The sequence below is a fragment of the Cryptomeria japonica genome, chromosome 3 (assembly GCF_030272615.1).
Source record: "Cryptomeria japonica chromosome 3, Sugi_1.0, whole genome shotgun sequence".
NCBI lineage: Eukaryota > Viridiplantae > Streptophyta > Pinopsida > Cupressales > Cupressaceae > Cryptomeria > Cryptomeria japonica.
The window spans coordinates 677,246,936-677,254,424 of NC_081407.1; positions in this window are offsets into that span (position 1 = coordinate 677,246,936).

A 7,489-nucleotide genomic window follows, 5' to 3' on the forward strand; every position below is an offset into this window, starting at 1 on the left:
GGATGGAATTCTTTTAACGTGCATATAATAGTCATCAAGAATCTTCCCATTCCCTAAAATGTACAATCTATCGATAAGTGCTCTCTTGAGTGTCAAAAAAAAATCATTATACCTATTCAATATCCAAGTATACTTTCCATTCTCTATCACTTCTTTCACTTGACAATTGTAGTAGTAGTTCCCAAGTGTAATGACCTTTGTATCTCCAATGCAGATGCTTAGTTTTCAAATTTTGCCACATTTTCTTTAATAATTTGGCTAATTCTTTTTGGCGGAATATTTGGTTATTGAAAACCTTTTGGGAAAGAAAGAGAATTGTGAACAAAGAGCCCATAAAAACTACCCATGTATGAAATGGTCATGCAGACACCCAAGGGATGTGATTTAACAAGAGTAATTAAATGAAATAAAAGCACAAAAAAATTGTGAATTGATCAAATCGCGTACCAGCCCAAGGAGGAGGAAACGTTGAAGTGATTTCCTCATTGTTGTCAGATACTCTACAAGAACGAACCATGGTTTCACATGAAGGAACTACCATTCTTGTAGTAATGACACCATGATTCAAATCTTGTCCAGCTATAGGATTATACCTTCCCTGCACCACATCTTCAGCTACAATTTCTAAGAATGATGGAAAGACTTGAAAACATCATAAAATCATCTTGTTTATATTTTTTGATAAGCCTTTCCCAAAGCTTAGGATTAGAATCAACTGTAAGAAGTGCATTATTTACGTCAATAAACATGTCGTCCATTTCTATATCTTTTGTGTCCTTGGCACGAGAAGTCCATAGCTTACATAAAGAATCGCTATAACCATTTGAGTTGATTTTGCAAGTCCCCTCAAAATTTTTACAGTACACTCCACAATTATTTTGCAACACAATTCTTGCATAAAATTTTCACTGTTAAAATCTCTGCATATTTTCCTATTAAGATCCTTGAGCGACTGTAGAGTTTCTAGGGTTTTCTCAGAAATGATACTTTTGAAAGGTCTGAGGAAATACTCTTTAGCAACATCATTTTCTTGATCTTAAATTTTTCATTTGAAACAAGAAGAGCTCTGATGAGTCCAGAAATAATCGAATCCTCATTGTAGTGCCTGATAACGTACTCTAAAACCCACTCTGCATTTTTCTTGTCACTTCCAATTTTAGAAGGAGCGACCATCAAACATTTGAAAGCGCCCTATAAAGTGCATAGATTTTGTCTGCTTTCCATTTGTCATCCATAAAAGCTAGATATGGAGTTATAACATGACCAAACTCCATGATGTCCCATTATCTGTACCTGCACAATTGACTCATTGTGAACATATCTTCATTTCAATTCTCACATTTTTTTAATTTAAAAAATTATGTTAAGAACTGATCCAAGAGTTGGCTCTAAATCAAAACAACATATGATCACTAGAAAGTTCAAAATCAGAAGAAGTCTTCCATATGATATCTTTCTTAGTGAAATGGGGTCTTCTCCTATTGAGGCACTTGCTATGGTTCGTCTCATAAGCTATCTAAAAAGAACCAAACAAATGGAAGAAGGTAGATGTCCTAAAGTGGTCCTCAATGATATATTACATGCAAAAGGAAAAGGAAGTGGATGCAAAAAAACATCAAGTGGATGAGTAAATGGAATATCCATCTCAATATGTGTCCCACGAATAACAAAGACATCAAGGTTTTTGTTATGGATATATTATACAAGAGGAATTGGAAAATTGGGCTCAGAAGGAAGAAAATGTATTATATCACCGAGTTTAATCCCACATGCAATCAAATTCAAAAAATGTACTTCGGGGCCAACATTTCATGGAGGTCTAAAATCCTTATCACCTAGCTAAGAACTAGCTCTCATCAACTCCGTTGTGAGACCAGGTGTTGGAAGAGGCCAAAAGAGGCTTGGGAAGAGAGATTTTGCAGTTTTTACCATTCTGGGAACGTGGAAACTGAACAACATTTTATTTTAGAATGTGAGGCTTACAGGGACAATAGGGACCAATTTATTAATATCTTATCTGATTGCTCTTTGTACAACTTATTTAGTGAGGAGAACATTAATAAGTTGGGTGTGCTTATCATCAACTTGCACAAGAAAATAAATGAGTTACTAAAGTTGGTTTAATTTGGCAAGTTGTCCCATAGAATATGTTTTAGCCTAGTGGACATTAAAAATTATCTTATCTTATCTTATCTTTATCATATTAGAGAAAGGAGTGCGAACCAAAAGAAAATAAAATAAAATTGACTTTATTAAAAAAATTGGATTTTGTCAGTTTATGATAAATCTTCTTTGAGAAGTTTAGGATAAATATTCTTGTAAGAGGGTATGCCATTTGTAGATGAGTTATTTTTTGAATCTGTAAATCTTTACTTAACCTATTTTAATGTCACCTTTCTGTTGTGACAAAGATATTTTAAGTATAATAACTAGCACTTGCACCAAATAAAGGGCAATGGTTACGTCGATAGTAAGATATATAAAATGTGATTTCAGTCTTGTATAAATTTATGTATTAAACAAAACTTTCATGATTATGTTTTATTTGAATTTCTTTGCATCAGAGTATAAATCGTTAATGTGTCATCATTGAATATATCACTAGTTACTTGAATGTGCCTTTAATGTGTCATGTTTGGATTATTTTTTATGTTTTTTATTCTCATGGAAAGGTTTTGAAGCACTTGCATGGGCGATAAAGCTTGTTTGGATAGGACCTAGAGACTTTTGAAAAGGCGGGCAAGGAAATTGGAGTTTTCTACAATGAATTTGAAGTCAGCGAGGCGCTCTGCAACAAATTCAGAGGTAATTTGAAACCCTCATTGCTGAAAGTAAGTTGATAGGAAACACGCACATATTCCATTCTTAGTAGGTAAACTTCAAATGAATGTAAGATAGATCTCAAAACAATGACTCATTGTATCCTCATCTTTCTATTACGGTCTCTATTAAAAGTGATTACTTTCAACAATGTTTTGGCATCTCCATTTTCAAATTTATTTATTTTTATTGGAATTAGAAACTAAATTAATACTAGAATGCAGAATATTACAGATGGATGAGTGTCGAAGAATGACTACGGAGAAATATCATGCAAATGATGAATGAGTAGCTAATGAGAGGAGCTTGGAAAAATATACATGTCCATGTAATGATTGTCTTGGTGGAAAGGTTAAAAAAGAAATGTGATTTATCGACATATGATAAGTTGTGGGCATAGTGGTATAAGCCCTTGGGATTACAATTATTATGAAGATATGATAGAATTGCAGACTGTGAGAGATGAAGAGGCAACAAACATAGACGAAGTGGCACCAAACATAGATTAAGTGGCACCAAACATAGATGAAGAGGCAAAAATGTTTGATGAAGGGTTTGAAGTTGATAGAATGTTGAATGAGGGTCTAAGAGATGATTGGGCCAAGTCAATGGAGGATGCTTTAAAGTCTGTTTATGCTAATTGTAAGTTAATTCATTTGACAACAATCCTACAAATTCTTAACTTGCAAGTGGTTCATGGTTGGACAAATGAGAGTGTAGATCAGTTATTGGCATTATTAAGTTCATTGTTACCAGCTGACTCCATATTGCTAAAAAAACAAAGTCAATGTAAAAAAAAAATCAGTAAGATCGTCTTGGGGTATGAAAAAATCCACACATGTGTGAATGGTTGTGTTTTATTTCACAAAAATCTTGCAAGTGATAGTGAATGTCTAAAATGTCATGAAGGAAGGTATAGACAAGGGTTGAAATTAGATGTGGTTCCTAGAAAATTTCTTCGCCACTTTCCGATAATCCCACGATTACTCTGAATGTATAGCTGTAGAGACATTGTTGAACTTATGTAGTGGCATGCCCAAAATAAGAGCACTATTGGAAAACAACGACATGTGTCTAATTCAAGGATGTGGATGGAATTTGATAATAGATGGCCCGATTTTTCTCAAGATCCTTGTAATATAAGGTTGGGTTTGGCTCTATATGGGGTGAACCCATTCTCATATCAAAGTACTAAATGGTCAACTTGGCCAGTGTTTCTAATAAATTATAACTTGCCTCCATGGTTAGCAACTAAACCATTTATCTTAATGTTATCATTGATTATACCAGAAAAGAAAAGCATGACTTTAGAAATAATAGATGCTTATCTAGAGCCATTGTATGATGAGATAATGAAATTGTGGAAAGGAATTGAAGCAATTCAATCTTTAAGGGATGGATATTCAATCAAATTAACTTTAATATCTTCCTTATTGTTTACGATTCATGATATTCCTACGTATGACACATTATCTAGTCTCTCTGTTCATGGATACCATGGATGTCCTTCTTGCAAATTTAAGGATTTTGTGAGGCACTCTAGAATTTTGTGTAAGTTTATTTATTGTGGACATCATGCTTACCTTAAAATGGATCATCCATATCGTCAACAAAAAACATCTTTCAACAATCAAGAAGAGAATCATGAAGCACCATTCCTAATAACAGGTGACTATATTATTGAGTATGGACATAAAAGAATGTCATTTATTGAAAATGATGGGATTGCAAGTAGTAGAAATGATCCATGTCATGAAAGTGGTGTAAAAAAGTTGTGCATATTGTATAAGTTTCCATACTTTAAGGCTATAGCCATTAGGCATACTGTTGACTTTATGCATACTGAGAAAAATATAGCCTATGTTATTATAGAAACTCTTTTTGGTGCCTTAGATGCTATTTCATCACGTGAAGACTTTCAAGAAATAAATATTCGTCAAAATCTTTGGGTTGAAAAATATGATAATGAAAAATATAGAAAACCTGGTGCTCCTTACGTCTGGACAAAGGAACAATGTGCATGATTCTTATAGTTGATGTCTCAAACTCGCTTTCCCACTAGATATGTAAGTAGTAGCATCTGAATCCAAAATGGCATTAATAGCTTAAGAGGCCTCAAGACCCATGACTATCATATCATAATCGATAATATCTTGCCTATTGGGTAAATATATCAAGTTTGGCAAAGGGGCCAAGATTGACAATTATAAGGTTGGGCCTAATATTAAAGAGAATGGGCTTACACGTATTAGATCCTTCAAACTTTGGTAGTTTGAGGGAGGAGGTTGCTGAAGTCCTTTGTCTATTGGAACAAGAATTTCCACCAGCAATCTTTAACATTTCTAAGCATCTTTTGATACATCCAGAATATGAACTAGAGCATTATGGCCCAATAAGAACGAGATGGATGCATCCTATAGAATGATATATGAAGGTTTTAAAAAAAATTGTTTGTACTTGGGAAAAACTAGAAGGCAACATGTTTGAAGGATATTCATGTTGGTTTTTTTTATGTTGTTATGATTGTCATTGATGGACGCACACTTGCTTTGTGTACACTTTCTTGATGAATGAGTTATGCTCAACGGATAATTGTTCCAACCGGTATTATGTATTATAGTCTTTAGACTATCAGTGTTTTGCAGAAGATGATTACCGGTCTCAGATGGTATAAAGACCCAAGTGACATGAAGACCCAAGTGGTAGGAAGACCCCGAGCAGTTCGAGGATCTCAAGCAGTATGAAGGAACAAAGTGGTAGTTAACACTTTGATTTACCAATCTTCATTTTGACAACCGGTAATCGGTAAATTGTATGAACTGGTATTAATCTATGATGAGTTACCAACCAATATTTCTATGATGAGTTATCTTCCACCGACACTTTGGTGGTGATTTTGTGTCATGTTATCAAATGTGTCCAGATGCACTGAACCTAGGAACTTGTAGTCAAATCCTATTGGACCGACATGAAATCAAATTCCTTTATAAGGACATCATGTCTAGGGTTTGCATGTGTGATGTATGAGTTGTTGTTGAGGGTTTTTGTATGTGCGATCATAGAAGAGAAATCTCTATATGAAGAGTTAGAGTGTGAAGATATTGAAGACTAAAGTAATGCTGAAATGCATTAATAGTGAGTTGTCAAGGATCTAAGCAAGCATTCTGTGCTAGTAACTAGGTCACTCTACTTGTTGATTACTCATATCTTCAACAAGTCTGAAACCCTTAATTGGGTAGGCTTAGTAAAGTCTTTGTAAATCCTCTAACAAGGTGGTTCACAACTGTGAATCGGAAATCCTCTCACAAGGTAGTCTTTAATAGGACTTATCTCCTAACAGAGATCTAGATTCCTAACAGGATCTGTTCTGGTGAAGAACATTATACGACCTTAACGGGTCTAACCTTAACCGATTTGCTTACTATTCTACAGATAGTTACTTGTGAGTTTCAGCTCACCGTGGTTTTTTCCCATTTGGGTTTCCACGTCAAAATATCCTATGTTATGGTGATTGTGCTCTTGTGGGTGAATGCTTTATTTGTTGTTTGGTTTGCATTTATCTTAACCGGTTTGTTAGTAAATTTGTTGTACCAGTTAACTGGTAAACTGTTTAAGGGTTTGAGTTTGGTAGTTTTTTGTATACTAATTCACCCCCCCCCCTTCTTAGTATTCATCAATTGGTATTAGAGCCAACCTTTCTATAAGTCTAACCACTTGGAAGGAGATATGAGGGAATACACTATGAGGGAACTTACTCATTAGCTCACTCAGATTGAGAAAGCCTATGATGATCTCAAAGTCAAATATAAAGCCTCTCTGGCAAAAAGAAGAGAGCATGCTGAAAACTGATGGAGCTTACTGAAAACAATTCTTCTGATGAAGCGGACATGGAAGCCCTAGTTGAAGAAGTTGAAAAACTGAATGAGTCTAATGCCAACCTGAGAAGGGATTGGAAGGACTGACTATCAAAATGTGTCAAGAGCTTGAGAACAGGACGAAAGTTGAAGATCTGGTAAAAGACAAAGATCATGAGATCTCCAAGATGAAACAAGAAATCAGTACCCTTACCACTCATCTCCAAGAGAGAAAAGTTGAAAAAGAAGAAATACAAGGGGAACTAAATATGGCTATTTCTGAGAATACAACCTTGAAGGAATCCAATGCTTCTATCTCCAAAGAACTTATTGATACAAAGGAGATACTTGCAAAATTCAATCAGAGTGCTACTAAGCTAGAACAAAAGCTTGAATTGGCAAAACCGGTCAAGAATACCACTAGACTTGGCTTCTCTGGTCATGAGGAAGGTGAGACCTCTGAACAAAAGATGTGGCATCAAAGAAGCAACCAACATCAAAGGATAAAGGTAAGAAAAAGTTTAAACCTGTTTGCTTTAATTGTCTCAAGGAAGGACATACTTCTAATGTATGTAGAAATAAGGCTTACAATAATTTTCCTTACTTTCTAAACAATAAGCCTAGATCCAATAGATTCAATGGAAATTGCTATGCATGCAACAAGTTTGGGCATAGAGAATTTGAATGCAGGCCTATTGTGTACAACACTAAAAGATATCCCCAAAGGAGTCTCTGAACTGGCAAACTGAGCTTCATAAAAGCTTAGGGGGAACAAATTGGTGAAATGTTTTGAAACCCCAGTTTATATCGGTAAA